Source organism: Lissotriton vulgaris, chromosome 6 (assembly GCF_964263255.1).
Source record: "Lissotriton vulgaris chromosome 6, aLisVul1.2, whole genome shotgun sequence".
In the NCBI taxonomy this organism is placed as follows: domain Eukaryota; kingdom Metazoa; phylum Chordata; class Amphibia; order Caudata; family Salamandridae; genus Lissotriton; species Lissotriton vulgaris.
The window spans coordinates 1,270,850,205-1,270,871,693 of record NC_141694.1 but is presented as its reverse complement, the minus strand read 5'-3'; the positions used below and the strand labels follow the sequence as shown (position 1 = coordinate 1,270,871,693).

The 21,489-nt window shown below is 46.6% G+C and overlaps 1 non-coding gene across 1 annotated transcript; it reads left to right on the top strand.

The window, feature by feature from the left end:
* Positions 1-2,250: 2,250 nt before the first annotated feature.
* Positions 2,251-2,357, top strand: LOC147708757 (U6 spliceosomal RNA). Its single transcript, XR_015296895.1, has one exon. It is a non-coding gene; the product is annotated as a U6 spliceosomal RNA (small nuclear RNA).
* Positions 2,358-21,489: the final 19,132 nt, after the last annotated feature.

Sequence of the window (21,489 nt, the reverse complement as noted above, 5' to 3'; positions counted from 1 at the left end):
GTGCCACTCCGCCTAGGGAATCTAAAATCTTTGCACCAACACTTCACAAATATGCTATTTGCATTTGGGTGTATTTATTCAGTGTTCAAGAACATTTCTGCTACAGGTTTCGGTTGAGTCTGAAAATGTACATATTAAAAGCTGTAAATCACAGACAAACATAGTGGAGTGTCTACTAGCATCAGCTCTCTGGGGACAGGCAAAGGCACATTTATACCCTAGTACAGAAGTTTATAGAATCACTCAAATGTCTGAGAGTTTCAATATTGTAACAAGCAGGTGCTCAGATGAGTTCATAAGAGCGATACAACCGTTTGTTAAAAAATCACAGCATGGGTGCAAAATGCGCTCCCCATCATCTCAGCTCCCGGGTGGGAGCTTCCAGTTAACAGGTTTCAGTAGTTTTAAAAACACTATTACATCATACGCTTAATTAAAGTCATCAAGATATGTCAGCGAGAAAGCTCTGCAAGATGAAATCCCTTCCTTGCCTCTACAATCCAAGCTCATGGACGCATGCAAAAAGAAAAGAAGAAAAGAATGATAAGAATCACTTTTAACACCTTTATACTGCAATCTCTAAATACACTTTGTAACCCGGACTATAGGCCCCACCATCTAAATTCGTCATCAACAGTATGTAACTTTATAAGACAGTATGTAAAACTATTTTGAATGTTAGTAATTTGCTTTTGTATCTCCAAGGAGTTGTCTGCAATATAGATTCATCACTCAACTCCTACAATAGAACAGACACTGCATTTGCTGCCGGTGCAAAATCGAGAGACATTCTATTCTGCAGAATCATTAACAATAAAAGTGACTACTTCCTCCAGCACCCTTGCTACTCTACTAGGTCCTTCACTAAGGGACCTGTTCCATAGTTTGGAAATATATTATGCAAAGAAGCTTGCGGTCTATAAAATTTCTCTTTTCTTTTTCAATTGCAAAGTAGAAAGAGGAATAATTGAAGGTCTAATGACAGGTACTGTGTAACCAGTTAGGCACTTAAAATCTCTAGGATAGCACATATTAGATATATCTTAAAGGCACTTGATAAACAGGATGGGAACCTTTGGAAGACTCCAGAAAATATTGTCGGTTCCCAAAAAGGGATTTAAAATATTTCTACTATGGTTTGTGGGCACAGGAAAGTATGTGAGAGACCATTAATAAAATTACCTTAGTGAGCCACCTGTCAAGCCAGAAGTACATAGGGCTCTAACTTTACAATGCATTGGTCTCCAGTATGCACAATAGTTGTCAGCCCACCATTCCAAATGCAGGTTCTGTTGTCACAGATGTAGTAAGTCCCAGTTTGATCAATCACACTACTCTAGGTGAACAATACTCCAGAGGAAACAGCAGTTCTCAGAAACTCATCTTGAGAACACAAAGGAAAAGACATTGGCTGCTTGCACTGGCCCACAGTTAACTTACAAATACTTTGCCCCGCAGAGATTCTAACACGTGTGTGCTTAGCTGGTAATTAAGAACAACAGGAGCAAAGCAAATATCCACACTTCCCTGGACCTACTAGAAACTATGAAAAGGATTAGTATGTCATTACCCCCTCATGGGTCCTCCCCGTCCCAGTCCTTACCACGTGAGGCAGTCCTGCCTCCACCCAGCCAATCAAAACGCCAGAAATCCAAAGGTCGAAGGTGACATAAGCCCCTCCCACCCACCGCCATGCCTGTTTTTTTTTCTGCTCCGACGGCTGTCGGAGCGCTGGTGCTCCCGGTTCCTGCCTCTGTTCCCGTTTGCTTCTGGGTGGTTTGGCGGTGCCGTGAGTGTTTCTTTTGCATTTTTAAATGCTTCTGTTTATGTCAAGTCAAGTCAAGTCAAGAGATTTATATAGCGCGCTACCATACCCATAGGGTCTCAAGGCGCTTGATGAAGGGTGGGGGATTACTTGTCGAATGGTCTTTTCATGTTTTTACCGGCGCGGCCGCTCCGGTCCTCCGGCCGGCCACGCTCCTGTTCTGGGGTCAGGATGCTCCCCGTTCATGTGCTGGGCTGGGGCGGGGAGCCCTCCTGGTGTTCTGGCCCCAGGTCGTTCCGGCGCTGGTGCTTTAGTGCAGTGGCCGGCCCCTGCGGCCATTTTCTTCATATGTGGCTGTGGGTGGAGACTGCAGGGCTGCCCTTTTTTGTTTATTTTCTGTTCTCACATATGTGATTACTGTTTGGGGCAGTGTTTCCTGGAGGTTGCTGGGCACTTCCTTTATTGGTGTGTTGGGTGTTTTCCTGGTGCTCGCTTCGGCAGCACATATACTAAGCTTGGAACGATACAGAGTAGATTAGCATGGCCCCTGCACAAGGATGACATACATATTCGTGAAGCGTTCCATATATGGGGTTTACTCCTTTACTCGCCATGTTTGAGGGGACTTACTCTCCGGTGCATCCACGGAGCTGTTGCTCATTGGTATGTCATATGCCTCTGGTGTCACAGGCTATCATGTGCTGAGGGTTCAAGTCCTGCCTATGCTGTCATTGTGACTTGGGATGTTCATTTTCATGCTGTGCTTTGGAAATTTGCATTCTCTTTGTCCACGTAGCATCTTTTGCAGTTTTTCTTGGACTGTTTTGCGCTGTCTGCGCTGCTGGTGCATGCGGCTATGCCATCATCTCTTGTTGGGATCGTGGACGTTTTTTCCCTGTTGGGGTATACATTCGGGGATGGTCCATGAGATTTCTGGCGTTTTGTTGCTGGGTCTTTCTCCCGGATTCATTTGCTCCGGCTGGGTTTATTCCCATTTTTTACCGGCCATTTCGTGCTGTCCTGTTGGCTGTACTGGCTGCGGTGTGGCTTGGCATTGCCATGCAGGGTGTTCTTCTCTTTCTGTGGACACGATTTCGCCTGGCGGTCTTTGTCACCTGGTATCCTCCATTTTTCTTCTTTTTTGCACCTTCTCCCTCGGTCTTCGGGCGCTTCTTAAATTATGCCAGTCTGTTTGAAGAATAAAAATATCCTCCTCCTCGGAGATTTTAACATACATTTTGATAAATGCAATAACCCCCTAACAAAAAAATTAGTGGAGGATATGGAAATCTTGCAGATATCCCAAAGAGTTAATCATCCTACACACACGGCAGGTCACATATTGGACTTGGTATTTTCTAACATGGAATCGATTGACATTGACTCTGTAACACCTCTGCTATGGACAGATCACTATATGATCACTTTCCGTATCAATCTACCTACTATACACACAAGAACACTGGGTCTAAGTGTAGCAAGCACGAGGAGTTGGAAACATTTCTCAATAGACAAATTCAAACAACATTTTTCACACCCGAGTTTAGCATCTACTGACATTCATGAAGAAATAGATTTACTTCACACAAGTATTAAGACTGCACTTGAGTTCTGTTCCACCCTCCGAGTTCATCACAAACCCAGAACTACAAAATCGGAAAGGTGGTACGGACCAGAATTGAAATCTCTAAAGAGAAAATGTACATCTCTGGAACATAAATGGAGAATAGGCAAGTCAGACGAGACCAGAAACACTTATAAACAAGCACTCGTACTCTACAATAAAGCAATCAAGAAGGCTAAAAAGGAGTATTTTACACGTAGAATCACTGAGAATAAAAATTCCTCAAAGGAACTTTTTAAAATTGTCGGGGAATTATGTAACCCAACAAATCTTTCAGTAAAACTTACTCCATCACAAGAGAACTGCAATAAACTAAATGATTTTTTCTGTGAGAAAATTGATATCATTTATGCCTCTTTTCCTAATTGTAGACCAGAAACTATTGAGCGCAGTATGCCAACCACAACTCAAGTTACCTGTTCAAGTTTTGGCCCTTTTTCAGAAGCCGAGGTAGGCAAAGTCATGCTCGAAGTTAAGTCAGGATCCTCACTAGATCCATGTCCGCACCACATTTTTTCTCAGCTAACCCCTGTAATTTGCCCTGCCGTAACGAAAGCACTCAATCTTTCCTTAGGCTCTGCTAAATTTCCAAGATCTTGGAAGCAGGCCCTAGTCACCCCATTAGTAAAAAAAGCAGGATTAGATGTAAACAACCCTGCCAACTATCGACCAATATCCCAGTTACCTTACCTCTCAAAAGTGCTGGAGAAACTGGTCAATAGACGGCTATCCACTTATTTGGAAGCCAATGAACTGTTGGATGTCTCTTAGACAGGTTTCAGGGCGAACAACAGTACTGAAACAACACTTTTGGCGGTGACGGATAATATCAGGGCCCAGGTGGATCAGGGTAAGACAGTCGTCCTGATACTCTTGGATTTATCGGCGGCTTTTGATACCGTACCACACGACCAACTACTGAAAGCCCTGGAAGGGAAAGGTATTCGAGACAAGGCATTGGGATGGCTACAATCCTTTTTGGCGGATCGAACACAATCAGTGTGTCTGGGTGATTTCATTTCTCCCCAGCGAAACATTAAATATGGGGTTCCTCAGGGGGCTTCATTAAGCCCAACCGGTTTAATGTATTTGTTTCCTCATTGGCAGCCATTGGAAGAAAGTGGGGTGTTGAAATGTGTTCTTATGCTGACGACACCCAGATGATGGTCACCATTGATGAGAAAGATGATCCTAAAACTCGACTACTAAAATGCCTGACTGAGCTGGCCAATTGGATGCAAGAGCACTGTCTGAGATTAAATGCAGACAAGTCAGAAATCCTGCTGTTTGGCAAAAATCCCCAGCTCTGGGACAACAGCTGGTGGCCAAGTAACCTGGGCTTGCCCCCAAATCCTACCATAAAAGCGAAAAACTTGGGTGTGGTACTGGACAGTGCTCTGTCCATGAAATCACATGTCTCCACTGTCTGTGGCAGAGGCTTTGCATTATTGAAAATGCTCAGACGAGTCTTCCCCTGGATTCCGACTGAGTGTAGGAAGACCCTGGTCCAGTCGCTGCTGATGAGCAGACTGGACTACGGCAACTCTCTGTTTGTTGGAATGGCAGACTATCTTTTCTCTAAACTGCAGATAGTGCAAAATGCCGCGGCAAAGGCTGTATGCAATAAGAAGAGATATGATTCGGCCAAAAGTTGCATGCGAGAACCACATTGGCTCCCAATGCGACAAAGAGCCAACTTCAAATTACTGTGTATCACACACAAGGTACTTTACAATACAGGCCCTACCATTCTACACAATAAAGTCAAATTCCATAGACCATCGAGGAACCTTCGATCCAGAACTTTAGGAAGAGCAAACACTACCCACGTGAAGACTGTCAGGATGGGAGAGCGGGCTTTCTCTCATCTAGCTGCAACCAAGTGGAATGATCTACCTCCCAATCTCAGACTGACAGAATGTCTCTTATCATTTAGGAAACAATTAAAGACACTACTCTTCCCTAAACCAGAATAATCAGTAATCAATGCGGTCACCGTACCCCTCAGCACCAAACCTCAGCGCCGTGATATCCTACCTAGGATGATTGTTAGCGCTTTATAAATAAATTAAATACAAATACAAATACAAATTCTTCCCTGGAGGTCCGGGTTGGGCGGTTGGTGGATTCCGCTCTCAAGAGTTCGTATGCTGCTTCTCCTTTTTGGGGTGTGTGCTTGCTCTTTTTCGGTCTGTGCTTTCTTAGGGGTCCCTCCTTCCGGTCCCGGATGGTTGGGCCTTGTCCTCGGCTACCGGGGCGGCGGGGGCTTGTGAGATTTCTCTCTGGCCTGCGTTTTGGTGCTTTGCCATTCCCCTAGTGCCTTGGTCCTATGCCTGCATTTTTTGCACTACGTTTGGCTCCCTGCCTCTGCGGCGCCTGCTGCTGCCCCTGAATGTCAGTCGGATATGTTGTGCCCGGGAAGAGTCTCCGTGGCTTGGTGGTTGCATCTCTTCCTCTTCAGGTTATGTGTTCCACTCCTGGTGTTGACCTGCTTGTGGGTCGCCTATCTCCTTTGGTGTCGTTGGTCCGGTCTGCTTTGAGAATGGTGATTCCTGTTGGTCGTCATTCTTGGTTGCTGGTTTCCATTCCGGGCCGTCCCCCTTTTAGGCCATTCTTCTTTGGCGTCGGCCAATTTTTTGTCGCTACGCTCTGTGGTGCTGGTTTCGGTGATGGAGTGGGGCCGGAGGTCCTCTTCTCTCTGTTCCGGGTCCTTGCTCCCGTTGGTCTTTCTGTTCGGTTCTACCTCCCGGGGCTTTGGTCGGGTTGGTGCGGCTGTGTCCCTTTCGGTTGTGCCCCTTGCAGCCCGGTTTTCCCCTCTTCTTGGTGGGTAATTTTGGCTTCCCTAGGTGTGGGAGTCGCCTGTTTTTCTCGTCCCCCTCCATCCGGCTGCTCAGAGGTTTGCGGTGGTTGAGTTCCGTTTCCTGTTTTCAGGTGTTTCCTTTCGGTCTCTCTCATGCTCCTCTGGTTTTTTTCCACGGTGCTGGCTCCTGCTGTGGGGGTTTGCTGGCCTGGTTCCGGTTTCTGGGGTCGTTTTGGGTCTGGCCGTTCCTCGTCTGGTTCCTGTTCGGGGGCTTCAGTTCCTCGGGACCGGTTTGACGCTTTGCTGGGGGCTGTTTCTCAGTGCTCGCTTCAGCGGCTCGTATGCTTTCTGTTGAGCGTTGCTGGAGGGGGTTGACATGGTCCCTGCGCTAGGATGACACGCATTTCATGAGGCGTTCCATATATCCGGATCTGTTCTCTGTCCTGTTGGATCTTCTGTGGGTCCTACTGGGTCTCCCTCCTGCCCCGGCTCGGGGTTGGTTTTGTGTCCGGCAGATGGTGGTTGCCTCCTCGGCTGTGGTTCCTTGGGCTCTTGTGCACCTCGTGTCCTTGGTGTTTCTTCTGATGACTTGTTGGGTCCTTTGTCTTGCTGGTTACGAGGCTCTGGTTCCTCTCTCCCCTGGTCTGGTGGCTTTGCTCTCCTGACCTGGTGTGGGGGGTGCATTTTTGCTTTCCTCTCTCCTCTTGTTGTCCTTGGTTGCCTGTCCTTGGGTTGGGGGCCCCGTTGGGGTCCTTGGTGGCCGGCTTGTCTGTTGTTCGCGCTGGCGCTCTTGGGGCTCGTTGTTGTTTGGGCCTTCTTGGGGGGTCCCGGTACGTGTCTCTGTTCCTGCGGGCTTCCCTGTCTTGTGTCTGGGCGGCGACTTCTCTGTTGTCTTTCAGAGGGTCTTGAGAGGCATCCCTGTTACGGCGGTTGGTTTCTTTACTGGAATGGTTCTCTGGTTGTGCCTTCTTTTGGTGGCTTAGGCCGCTTCCTGCCGTCCTCTGTTTGGTGCTGTCTGGTGCTTGTTTCGACGGGACATGTCCTTTTGTTGGGACATTGCGTGGGTGCTTGGGACTGTGCGCTGGTGCTTGGAATGGCCCTGCGCTGGGTTGTCTTGCTGCTTTGTGTAGCATTACCTCTGTCTGTTCCTCTGTTCCAGGTCCTTTTGTCTTTGGTTTGGGACTCTTGGTTTTGTCATTTTTGCTTCCCCTCCTGTTGCTCTTCTCCCCGGTTTTTGTTCCGGGGTGGTCTGTCCTGGGGGTTGCTCTCTCGTTTCCTTGGCCTTCGGGTTTTTTGTATACCTTCGCTCCCGTTTTTCTCCTCCCGGGCGCTCTGCGGGGGTTTGGGGGGTGTCGGTGTTGTTGGGTTGGCCTTGCTGTTTTTGGTTTCCGCTCCTGCTGTTGCTGTTGGGAGTCGGATTTGGCCAGCCTCCCTTGCCTCCGGCTCTGCTTCTGGGTCCGCAGCTGTCTTTGCCCTGTCTTTGGCGCTTGCTACTGACTGCCTGTCTCTTGAGCGGCTGTCTTTAGCGTCTTTGGGCTGTTCTTCTGTGGTGGCCTGTGGCATGTGTTGGTCGCGTTGGCCTTCCGCTCTTTGGAGCTGTGATGCACTTTGGGGCTCTTTTGTTTCCTGGTGCTCTTCTCTTGGCCGGAATCCATGGTGGGGTTCCTGTTTCTGTGCTGGTTTCTCCAGCTTGGGTTTGTTGTTGGGATTTTTCAACTTCCGCTTTGTTTGCTCGTTGACGGCGGTTTGTGCTTGTCGGGGCCTTGGCCTTGCCTGCTGTTTTGCATGGTCTGCGGTTGCCCCTTTCATGTCCTTGTTAGTGGTGGGCGTGTTGTGGTTGTCCACTGCGGTGTTTTTTTTTTTTTTTTGCTGGCCTTCTCTTCCGCTTGTCGGTTGGGTGGGTTGGGTGCCTTGCTCGTTTTGATTCCTTCTTTGCAGTTTCTGCAGGTTTAAGTTGTTTTGCGGCTTAGATCGGGCTTTTCTGCCTGTTTCTTCGTGTTTCCTTTTGCGGCTGGAGGTGTTGCTTCCTGTTTTGCCTGCTGTGGGGGTTTCTCCTGTTCCCCTTCTTTGAGTGTTCGCGGGGCTCTTCTGTTTTGCCTCCGATGTTCACTACTGTCTCGGGTTTCTCCTACCCTGTTTGTCTCCTGTGGGTTCTGTGTCTGCTTCCTGTGCTGATGGGGCGGGTCTCTATCCTGGTGCTTTGTGGGGCGGCCTTTTGGCGGTCCCGTCACACTTTTGTGCAACATTCTCGGCTTGATGTTTTTATTGCCTCTTCTGACGATTTCTGTTGGCGTCTTGTACGCTGCTGTTCGTCGATGCTTTATTGTTTAAAGTTTTGTACTTTTGCATGGATCCCTGGTGTCCTGCATTTTTTCTTCTTGGTTCTCTGCTTGTGAGTTCCTCACGTGGTAAGGACTGGGACGGGGAGGACCCATGAGGGGGTAATGTCTTATTACTTACCGGTAATCTTCATTACCCCGATTAGGGTCCTCCCCATCCCAGTCCTCTTCCCTCCCTCCCTCCCGCTGTGTTTGTGTCGGAGTCTTGTTGATAACAGGCATGGCGGTGGGTGGGAGGGGCTTATGCTACCTTCGACTTTTGGATTTCTGGCGTTTTGATTGGCTGGGTGGAGGCAGGACTGCCTCAAGTGGTAAGGACTGGGACGGGGAGGACCCTAATCGGGGTAAGTAATAAGACAGTATCCAGCAGATCAAGGGAGAGGAAATGGGGCAGGAGAGAGAAAAAACAGAGACATCGGATACCTTCAACTCGCCTGATCTTCCTGTTGTTTTCAAAATGCGCTGTAGAGGTGTGGATATCTAGGGGCAGATTAATGACGGACTTGCGCCACGTTTACGCCGCCGTTGCGTGATGCAATGGCGCGGAAACGTGACGCATCCCTGTGCCCTATTTACAACGTGACGCATCTAGGCAGATGCGTCACGTTGTAAAGCCCTGCGCCACATGAAACCTGCATCAGGTTTCATGTGGCCGTTCTGTCACAGGGTGGGTGTTCCCTCGTAGGAAAGCCCCGTAAAGCTGAAGCAGTAAAATCTACAATATTTCACTGAGTCAGTTTTACGAGGCTGCTGCGCCAAATTCTTACGCCTGCTTGAAGCAGGCGTAAGGAGTGACGCACCACGTTATGTATGGGGGGTCTCTGTACATTGCAGGAGTTGTGTCGCACTTGCGACGCTACTCCAGCAATGCGCCGCCCATACACCACAAAATGCGTCACGCAACTGCCCTTCCTTGCACCATGGTGCGCCGCATTGTAAATGCGGCGCATCTGTGGTGCCGCAAGGAGGGAATTGCGTGACGCATCAGTTCTGGCGCATCCCTGCTGATTTGCAGAGATGCGCCAGAACTCATAAATCTGCCCCCTAGTACTCTTCTGCAGCATAGTTTAGCAAGATTACAATTCACTGAATCGACTTTGCCAAATGTTTAGAGCTCCGCGTTTTATGGTATTTCTTTTTTCAACATTTCCGTCTGTATTTATCCATATTTATTTTCTGTTCTTTTTTTCTGTATTTATCCATTTTATTTGATGTTTCCTCTATAAATGAAGCTGCAATGGGCATTCTTCCACATTTATCTGATTTATAAATGTATACCCGCAGTTGAATGTCCAATAGGTTTCAGCAGTATACTGTGAAATAGCGTTATCTGAAAACACTTACATTGTACAACAGCATATATAAATGAATACCTGCAATAAATTTAGCTTAATTAGGAAATCTAATGTCTTTTTGCATCTCCCCTGTAATATAGTTGACAGTCTAGTAGCTGGGGTGGGCGGAGCTAGGTGGGCTGAGGGGAAGAGGAGGGGTCAGGACAGGATGAAGTTAGTTAGAGTAGGGACAGGGTTGAGACAAGTTGAATAGAAATAAAGCTCTGAGATATAAGAGCCTGTGTCTGTGGTTCTTTGTAGCAGGATGCTACAACTGGCGACGAGGGTGGGATCAAGCAAGCCCACGATTCATAGAACCCCCTGAGAGAACTCCCGATGAGAAAACCCTGTCCCAAACAGCCTCGAGGTGAGGAAAATGCTGCCGCGTAAAACGGAGCTGCAGCATGAGGACTGAGGCCAGCAGCAGGTGACCCTACCCTCGAGAGACTAAGAGGGAGCCAAGAAAGAGCCGAAACACCGAGCGCCAAACCGCTCGAAGGAAGGGACGCTGTTCGCGCCGAAGCGCGACTCACGCGTGAAGCGTGCAAAACGAGTGAGTGCTGCACGAGCAGAAGTCGGGAGCCCACTCCGACTCTGCCAAGCCCCAAAGGTGAAAGGAAAGTACCTCAGGGTGAAGGACATTGCCCCCACGAAGGTCTACTGCCCCCACGAAGGTCTCCTGCCAAGCGCTGCTGAGCGCGGTGAAATTGGAGCCCGAGTGAGCTCCGACGTCGGAAAACCTCACGCCGGATGGGTGGGTTTTGGCACGCCGCCGCCGAAGGACCCTGCAAAGTAAGGCGGGAACCCACCCCAACCTCACCTGACTGTAGCAGTGACCAGAGGGAGCCAAATCTGGAGTATGCTGACCCTGGAAGCAACTGCCGGTGAGTCCTGTGTGAAGAATCGGGTCGAGTGCAGAGAGAGAAAGTAGTGCCTGCAGACAACTACGGCGGCCATCTTTGAGTCAGGCAACTTTTGGGACATCCTCCCTGTGCAAACTGTAGGCGGCCATTTTGAGGTCAGGCGAACTGAGTTTAGCAACAAGCATTGGCGAACATAATAGAAACAAGAATTGGCGAAGACCAAACAAGCATTGGCGAAGACCAAACAAGCATTGGCAAAGACCAAACAAGCATTGGCGAAGGCCAAACAAGCATTGGCGAAAACCAAACAAGCATTGGCGAAGAACAAACAAGCATTGATAAGAGCAAATAAACAAGCATTGGCTAATAGAAAGAAACAAGCACTGTCAAGAGCCAACAAACAAGCATTGGCGAGTAGAAACCAACAAGCAGTGGTGAGTAGAAACCAACAAGCAGTGGCAGAAAGAAACAAACAAGCATTGTAAAAGCAAATAAACAAACATTGGCGAGAAACAGCAAACCAGCACGAGCACCTACAAAGGTGATGCAACAAACATTGGCCAACGCAAGTGAGGAATAGAAACGAGCACAGACGCATGCAAGAGCCAGGTAAAAACGACAAGTGGACATCAATAATCACGAGCAAATGCAAGGAGTATAAAAGAAAACAAGCACAAGCAAACGCAAGCGACGGGTAAAGGAGATGGTGAACACATACCGAAGAGCATAAAAGAGAGGGGCTGCTGGACAGAACCGCACGAGGTTCAGAAGAGGGCAAGACTGCGAAAGACAGTCCCAGAAACAAGCACAACACACACTGAAGTGACTGGAGGACTTGCGCCAGTGCACAGGGAACGCCCAAACAAACAAAGATGTCAAACGTGCCCAGCATCACCGCGGAAGAGTTGGTAACCACCTGCCACTAGCATGCGACTCGAAAGGAAAGGAACCTTGTGTCTAGCACAGTGCAGCTGGGTGGTGGACACTTCGGAACGCACAAAATCTAAGTGATTCACTGGTACATACTGTGATGATTGCAAAGATTATCAACGTCCCAGCACATGACCAGACCGAAGGTTTCGACTAAAGAGGATCAGCTAAGAAGACGAGTGAACAGCCCATGCCCTGCAAATATAATCTATCAGAATCCTCCTCTCATGGCGGGGGAAGAAGTAGCACAACGGTTCAATCCCTGCATTGAAGTACCACCCCCAGGGGTGCAGACGGATACCTGGAGTCTGTGTCTCAAACGGAACCAATGGCTGGCAACATTGGGTGACTTCCTGGACGCCAATGGTGAACAAAGAGAGAGGAAATGTCTAATGCTGCTCCTCCATTTGGTGGGTCCTGAGGGCCGATGCCCAATCAAAACATTTTCCAAAGAAGACACAGAAATCTATGAAAGACTCCAAGAGAAGCTATGTGCCCGTCTCTTTGCACAAGCGGAAGTGGATCATGATCGCATCGCTTTCAACACAGCTCGGCAGGAACCAGGCGAACCATTGCCAACTTTCATCATTCGGTTGCAAAACCTGGTACAAGGCTGCCATTTTAACACCTTTACGAATGAGGACGCAGTTCGACTCCGTATAATTGAAGGCTGCGCAAACCCCGACACAAAGCTCAAGATCCTGCGAGGAAATTGGTCATTAGAAGAAATCATTAGGAAGGCTGAAATTGGAATACACGTCAAGGCAAGAGACAGATCAAAGGACCTGCCTCTGGAGGCAAAATATCAAGATGCCTGGACGGATGAAACTCGGAAAATACACAAAACAAAAAGGAGAGAGAGGGAAGGCAGACCAGTGAAAAGACAACGGGAGAGACAAAGTGACAAGGAGCACTCCGAGTCAATCAGTCAAAGGACAACCTCAAGGAGTTCTTCACCCTCAAGGTGTCATTCAAAGTCTGACGAGGAGGGAGCGTCAAGTGGGACAGATCGCACTCCTGGACAAGATGGCAACCTGCACAGCAAGAGAGTAAGGAAGACAAACTATAGAAGAAGAGATCAAAATGGTCAAACCTGGAAGTTGGCGCAGGAACATTCTTCGCCAAGTTGTGAAGATGAGTCTGAAGCACCAAATAAGTGGGAAGAAGAAATAGGTCGCATAGGACGAACTGACCCTCCCCAACAACGAACAGGAAAAGACCAACGCATCAATTGCACCTGGGACAACGAAGAAACCGAGAAGAAGTCGTTGATATGTGAGAAAGGCAAAGATGGAAAACCTCAAGATCAAACACAAAGAACAAGTACCTGGTTGTTGAACAACTTCTCAAATGAAACAACGTCAAAGACAAGTCTACGAAGGCGCCCGGAGAGGCGTCTTAAAGACAACCCTGAGTCAAAGAACAACGTGTCACGGCCTACTCATTTCAAAGATCCATTACTCAATACACTCTCAAAGGAACGCTTTAAAAGGAGTATGGCCAGGAACTCCTCTGATTCAGAGAGTGCGTCCGTCCGATCCTGGAAGTCGACAAAAGACTTCTCTGACCCAGCAAGCACGTCTATAGCCAGGAACTCCTCTGGTTCAGAGAGCGTGTCTGTCCGGTCCTTTAAAAGGGGTATGGCCAGGACCTCCTCTGATTCAGAGAGCGCTGTCCGATCCTGGAAGTCAACAAAAGACTTCTCTGACCCAGAGAGCACGTCTGTTCAACCCCGTGAGTCGACCGAGTCATGGTCCCGACAACAGCCATGGCGTCAACCACCCGAACGCACCATGGAACCAGAGGACACCCTTCCCGTCAAGAGCAACATGTCACACACTAAGGTCTCTGAATACTCAGTCACTCCACAAGACAACCTGTCATGTCAGTCACAAGTATATCCGGACATAGATCAGACTCCGTCACCCCTGAAGGGGTCCGCAAGGCTGACTCAAAGGACCTACAAAAGGAAAACAGAGACAGTGGACCTTAGTCACCGGATGGGAAGGGACCAGCCAGTCACTCCGCAAGGAAAGCTGGACGTGTCAGTAGAGAGAGATCATCATCGGATGAGAGAGAGACATGCCTATGCACAGACAGCCCACGAGTTCCCCAGACAACCCGAGGCCGCGAATGAGTTATCGAACCAAACCAAGACAGTCTCGTCAGATAGTACGGTACTATCTGGTATACATGACCCTGAATTGAAGGACAGTGTTGCCCTCGACCGGACCAGACAAAAGGAAGTAAAAGTAGATGAGGGTGCTCAGAAGAGGACCAGAACATTTTCCACTCATGAAAGAGACCGAGCATCTGAATCATCAGTTACACCACAGGAAGGAAACATGATGACTGCGGAGTGTGAGAGTAAACAGTTCACACGCAACGTGGTCAAGAATGCCCTGATTAAGACAACGGAAAGATTGACCAAAGCCAAGCCCACCACTGATTCGACACTACTGAGGCTTGAAGAACAGGCTGTCCGCCGACCCGTGTGGTGGATTGAAGAATTGCGAACACTGAAGACATTAAGCTCATTTTGTTGAGAAAGGGGGAGATGTAATATAGTTGACAGTCTAGTAGCTGGGGTGGGCGGAGCTAGGTGGGCTGAGGGGAAGAGGACGGGTCAGGACAGGATGAAGTTAGTTAGAGTAGGGACAGGGTTGAGACAAGTTGGATAGAAATAAAGCTCTGAGATATAAGAGCCTGTGTCTGTGGTTCTTTGTAGCAGGATGCTACATCCCCTACCTCTCAATCTGTACACCTTCTTAATTGGCAGTAGAAAAAATCAAACCAAAGAAGGTCTGTTTTCTATATTATCTGTATTTAAAAATAAATGCAGACAGGACAATAAATAGTTTTCTCTCTATATTTAGCTGTAAAAGTCAGCAAAAACGGAAAACTGGGAGCCCTACATATGATATAACTCGTAATAATCTCTATATTACACACTCTCTGAGGTTTCTGACAATGCTATGATTTCCTAGCTCTGAAAGGAAAGTATAGTCTTTCGAAACACTACATAGACTAACCTAGGCTACAATCTGTTCTAGTCCCTATAACTACCTTCGGCAGCTTGAAAGTTAAATCTGTGATATTAATAATCCTAAATTCACGTAGGCCATTATCTGCAACATAATAAATATACATTCAGTACTATACTATTCTCTCCTCATCAAATGCAATCACGTCTCCACCATTTGTAATACCTTGCAGCCGCATATAATTCAAGTGAAGTAACAAAGTCTGTACAATAGAGTTGGTTGGCCTAAAAATGGCTGCAGTAATGAGTTTGTAGAATTCGACAAGATGGCTCCAGCGTAAAGTTTGAAATAAAAAAAATCAGATGATCCCAGTATAGAGTTCATACCACAAAACCGGAGAATTCTAGTATAAAGTTCATATTTACAGTGTTTTATGATATTCTTCTCTGCGTACACGAATGTGGAGACACAGAGAGACCAACTCCTGGCACTAATGGTTGTGACTTCAGCGACATGAAGATCAACTGCCTAGCAGGGAACTCCATGATACAGGGGGAAACGCACCCAAAGGATCAAGATGGCTGCCATAAGTCCCAAGAGAGTCCCCTAGCATCTTGGAAATTGTAGTTCATTTGAGTTCCTTCATGTACTTCATGCAGCGTAGGCGTCATAAACTCAAAGCCACTGTCCAAGCAGTGCCTAAGCTCTCCACAAACCTAAGGTCTGCGCTGAAGTGAAGAATTTGTGTGACCATGAAGTACTAGGGACTAGCACCCACATGCATCAATGTATTTAGGGGTCGCAAACGGTGCGAATCGGTAAATTCGGCCGTTTGCGATTCCTAAATATCTTTTTTGTATGCATCAAACATTTTTGGGAAATTCGCTATTTTTAGCGAATTCCAAAAATGCGATTGCTTTTAAGGAATCGCAAATTTGTGATTCCTTAAAAGCAATGCATGATTGCTTTTTAAATTGCGAATTCGCAATCAGGGGGTGCAAATTACCACAACGGTGAACCTTGTGGTAATTTGCGAAAAAGTTTTAAAATGCTAAAAATTGCATTTTAAACACTGTAATGTTACAGACACACATGTCCATTTGTGTGTGTAACATGCACTTAAAAATGCATTTCAGGGGTGCAGGGGGGGGTCATTTGGACCCTCCCCTGCACCCATTAAATGCATTAACATTTTGCGAATCGCTAATAGAAATTCGCAAAATGTCAATGCCTTCCCATTGATTCCTATGGGCCTTTTGGCCCATAGGAATCTATGGGAATTGCGAAATCGCAATTTAGAATTCGCATAATCCTTGCGATTCAGTAAAAATTGCGATTTTCACCGAATCGCAAAAATTATGCGAATAAATTAATGCATCCCATTTTGCGATTCCTTATTTGCGATTCCCTTTTTTTCGCAAATAAGGAATCTCAAAATGTCCCGATGATGCATGTGGCCGTTGGTCTCCAGTAAGCTGACATCCCCTTGTAAGCAAGGATCATGAATCCTGATGCTGTGTCCCATTTCACATACCAGTCCTTTAGTTGTGGCAGTGAGGTGACCATAAGGAGGGATACATTCTGGTCAGGAGGAGACATACTAAAAACATCCATGGGTGGACATGCTATCACACTCAGTGATAAAGTGTCCATGCAAGTGTAAGTCAGTATCTTGTTTTCTCATTTGGACAGGATCGGGACTATGAGCTCATCTCCATTTCAGTCAGTGGGAACACTCAGAACACGGCCAGAAAGAGGAAAGATTCAAATCCTACTTAGACTGATCCAGTATTTGCAGGAAGACTGATAGTCTGATTCTAAGAAGGGTGACAGGCACTATTCGATTAATTACTTCATGGTCACTACCCTCCCACTCCTGCTAACACAACCACACAATGAACCAACCAAACCAGCTTACTGCAAAGAGAAACAGCTAGAGACATCATGGGTTGAGGTAGAATGAATATTTCCAGTTACAGGGTAGCAGGCCATCTCTGTGGATAGAAGGGGGGTTGTGGGAGGGGCTGCATCATTGTTGCTCCTCTGTTGTGTATTTGGAGAGGCTGAAGCTCTTGTATGAGCTAGTTCAGCTTTTTCCTGTTCTTTATTCTACTTGTAATGTGATACTTGAATTTAGGAAGGCAATGCACACAACTGTATTGTGGTGTTGGTGATAAGCAAGACATGGGATGGATCTCCCCACCTTGGTAGGAGCGATGACATTTTTTGGTGGATATTTACGTGTACCTATTGATTGGGCTGCATGTCACGGCAAGCTCTGGATAGGTTCATGGGCAGAGCTGCTTGAACCACCTGCAAGCAGAATGAAAGCAGCAAAGTCAGCAAATCCATTGTTTGCAATAATCAATCAATCAATCTTTATTCAGTTTAAACATGATAAACCATAAAAGCACCATATCATATCAACATAAAAACATAATAAAATTATCCAAATTTAAAATCAGTCAGAACTGCATTAAATCACAAGTACTAGATTGATACATATATTATAAATGCATAAAGACAGGCTAAAGTTTTCTAAGACTATATACACATAAACCACATCACATATAAATATAACAATTACAACTACTGAAAACAACCCATTTCCAAATGTATCAGGCCTTTCCTTACACATATAGTATTGATAAAAAAGTTAGCAAGAGTGTTGCATACAGTAGCATCATTTAAATCCATCAGATACTGGAATGCCTCTTGATAGTCAAACAACTTCTCTTCTAAAAATCGTTGTTGTAAAAATTGTTTCCTATGAACAAGATACAATGTGAAGAAAAGTGCTAAGTGCAATGTCGACTAAGTGGATCTCTTGACACAAGCGCATATCAAAATATTAGAACCCCAACAGCCCCTTTTCGGGAATGGACCCAGATGATGGACTATGTCGAAAGGGAATTCAGTTAGGAGACATCCAGGTGCATATTGGAGGCCAATCTCATATAAGATTGAAATCCTATGTACTTCTGGGTTGATAGGTAGCTCACTAAGGTCATTTTATTATGGTCTCTCAGATGCCTTTCGTGCGCACTCAAACCATAGTAGAAACCTTTTAAATCCCTATTCAACATTAGTACTATATTTTCTGGAGTCGTTCAAAGCTTCCCATCTGGATTACCAGGTCCCTTTAAGATATCTCTAACATGTGCTTGCCAAGGGATTTTAAGTGACTGATCCATTGCTAGGCAATATCTAAGAACTGCTTTGGTGACTGTCTCAGTTATGGACCAGATTAGATGCCATAAAAGCAGTTTTGCAGCTAATATATCCATTAAAATGGGTAACTCTAGTTCCAAATGTATAGCAGTTTCTGAAATAGAATGCGGTACTACAAGGGCCGTCTCAAAAATGTTTTTTTTTGTCTTTGTAACATTGTATCACCTCCCCCTTTAACCTGCACCATTTGTTGCTGTTGCAACTCTTTTGGCACGCTGCGGAGTCAGCATTTCTTTATTCGGCTTAGTTCCTAGTTTTGTCCCTTCCTTATTTCTCAGCATATTAGTGCAGCTAATTTCCTTATGAAGATTCCAACTGCCACTGGAGGACAAATTTAGACATAAATAACTAAAGCGCTTGATATTTCAAATCTTTCTCCCTCTAATATAAATGGGGCTGGTCTTTAATTTACCTTTACCCCAGCTCATAGTGAACATTTTCTTTTATTAATCTCTAAGGCCACTGAATCGGCCTCCACAGTCAGCAGCAATACAGTTCTCCAAGGCGCCCAAACATATATACTGTCCCTCCTGGAGCACCTGCTCTTTCGTTGGATTTCCCTCACACCGTAGCTCTTTATACATTGATCTCCCTGCGTTCCTTCACAACCATTTAATTTCATCATGCCCTACCAGAGTTCTTTATATTTATGGTAATGAAAAAGAACCAATCAATACAATATGACTATGGCGAGACAGGCTTCTAGGTCAGAGAGTTAGGATGGCGGAGCCAGGTGATTCTCTGACGGTGGAAACCTGGAGCATCCCCACCTCTAAATGAGGATAGGAAACCGAAACTTTGGCAGAGCAGGGGCTCTCTAAGAAATGTTCAAAAGGAAATCCATGGAAGACACAGGACTGACTCTGAGAATTGTTCTCAGAAACTCTAGTAAGCAGTAGTTATCCATGAGAGCAAAGCTTTCGAAAAGCACTCTGAAGCCATACTTATGACAGACAACACGCTATAAAATTGCCAATTTACAATAACATTAGCTTTAGTTTTGTTTACTAATCGAAATAGAATCCCTCTACAAAGATGGGCAGCTGCGACCCTACAACCAGCTTGGGGAGGAGAATAGCCTCCCCCGGGGCAATTCCTACTGCACTGACAAATTATAGCCAGCAATCGCCGATATTGGGACCCAGCTGAAGGGGAGACATCGACGAATCCAGTCAAACACACGATCCTGTACATGGGGGCAGGCAGACACTTAGGCATAGATGCATCAAGCTAAACACCGCTCGCAAAGGAGCAGATTCTCAGAATCTGCCCCTTTGCGACCGGTATTTTTGCATTTGGGATGCATCATCCCAAATTGCAATTAAAGAAATCGCAAAATTGTGATTACTTGAATTGCTATTGCATTTAAGGAATCCCAAATTGAGATTCCTTAAATGCAATGCATTAAACTTAAAAATTTAGCGATTTCGCTAATAGGGGGAGCAAATTACCATGAAGTTGAACTTCATGGTAATTTGCAAAAAGTTTGAAAAATGCACCAAAGGGCATTTTTCAAAGTTCCATTTTACACACAATGATGCCCTTAGGGCATGTGTGTGTGCAAGATGTACCCATATGCAGATTTCAGGGGTGCAACAGGGGGTCCTTTTGACACCCCGGCACCCTTGAAATTGCAATCTCAATTTGCGATTCTCTAATTGAGAATCGCAAATTGAGATTGTCTCCCCATTCATTCCTATGGGCCTAGAGGCCCATAGGAATGAATGGGGAGGTATTCCTTAATTGCGACTCGCAATTTGCGAGTCGCAATTAAGGAATTTTAAGAAATCGCAATTTTTTTAAGCGAGTTCTTCATGCATTGCATATTTCTATTCCTTATTAGCGAATCCTTATTTTTCGCTAATAAGGAATCGCAAAATGGATGCTTGATGAATCTATGGGTTAATCACATGGCTATACAAAGCCATCCGGGAGCTTATACTCAAAGCACTTCGCTAAGGCAGACGTGGGAGGAGGACATTGGCTGGCCGCTGCACATCAAAGAATGGGAGCAGGCCATAGAATACCCCAAAAAAGTATCTAGAATTGCATGGTTTAAGAACATACAATTCAATATTTTACACAGGGCATATCTGACGCCGAGGTGCCTACACCGCTTCTACCCAGACACATAGTTCCTATGCCCTCGATGCCAGGCTCCCGAAGCGGACTTAAAACATATGTTCTGGAGCTGCCCCACAATACAACGGTACTGGGTACACATACACGAGGTGCTCCATGAAACACCGAACATAACAGGAGTGAACTCATGGGAAGCATGTGCATTAGGTATGTTTCGGAGACGAAAAACAGAAAAGGTGCAAATCCGGTTTATGTCCCTTTCTCTATTATTGGCAAGGAGAGGAATAGCCATGTACTGGCAAGTCCTGGAGGGGCCCCCAATGGAGGCCCTGGTGGGTGCAGTTACAAAATGGGGTGCAGCACAGGAGGACAGGTTGCGGGCCAAGGAGGTGAAAGGAACACGTAAGCACCCAATCTCCACGGAATGGGCACAACTACTACATTTCTTCAAACAACAAACCAGAACTTGGGAAGGGCCTCCCAAGATGCCCACTCCCCGGACGACACCCACAACCTAGTTACACTCGTCGTACAGGCAGAACAAACCGGGTTGAACATATATCAGGGAGGACATCACACAGGTAGCGCAACGCCTGCAACCCCATGATCACTAAGGAGTTATTACCACCACGTCCCCACACACGTACAGCCCAGAACTGCCAAACTGGCCACTGACCATCAAACAGTGAACCGCCCCTCCCTCCCCCTGCCTGCACACACCCCTGTTGATCCCCTAGTTATCAGTGCACTGCGTCGGATTGGTAACGGGGGCATTCGGGCAATACCCGAGGGGCCGGGGTCCAAGTTCCAGTTGAGGGCTGCTTTTTGAGCAGCCTGGGGGCCGATTTGAGCGGTGTCTCTGTTGTTCGACTATACCGCCGGCGGCCCAGTGGGTGTCTGAGTGGCCTTTCTGGAGGGAGGTGGGTGCTCATTACCTCCCGTATAGTAGCAACAGGTAGAGGTGTCACACCTTTTCTCTCGCTGGGCCTCCCATTAATGTAGGCATACTGAGCGGGGCAGGGGGGATGAGCAGAAGTGGCCTCACTTGTTTTCAGGTGTGTTTCACAAGTGTAAACTGATGCGTGCATTCCCCCCCTCACCCCCCCTTTTATGTAAAATTATGCTGAAGCAGTGATATGAGGGACAGCATTATGCTAATGTGGGCCGATTTTTTTATGCGTGCCCGGGCCGATTTTTAATCCCAATCCAACCCTGTCAGTGCACCCTAGTTCATCACTAAAGTTCTGAGTCAAGTATGAGACCCGACAGGTGTGACATCTGCACCAACCGGTGGGGCGAGTAGCCCTGTTACCGAGGGATTATATTACGACCCTTAATAAAGGCACAGGCAGACACAGCTCACACACCAGAAGCACATGTTCGCAGGTGCATTGTGGGATACAGATGATCATCACGGACTGAATTATTAGGCCTGTAACATTAGAAACATGATACAGATATGTATCAATTACGTATAAGGTCCAATGTCAATATAAAACTGCTCGCTGAAACATTACAAGGAAATATACGTATGTAA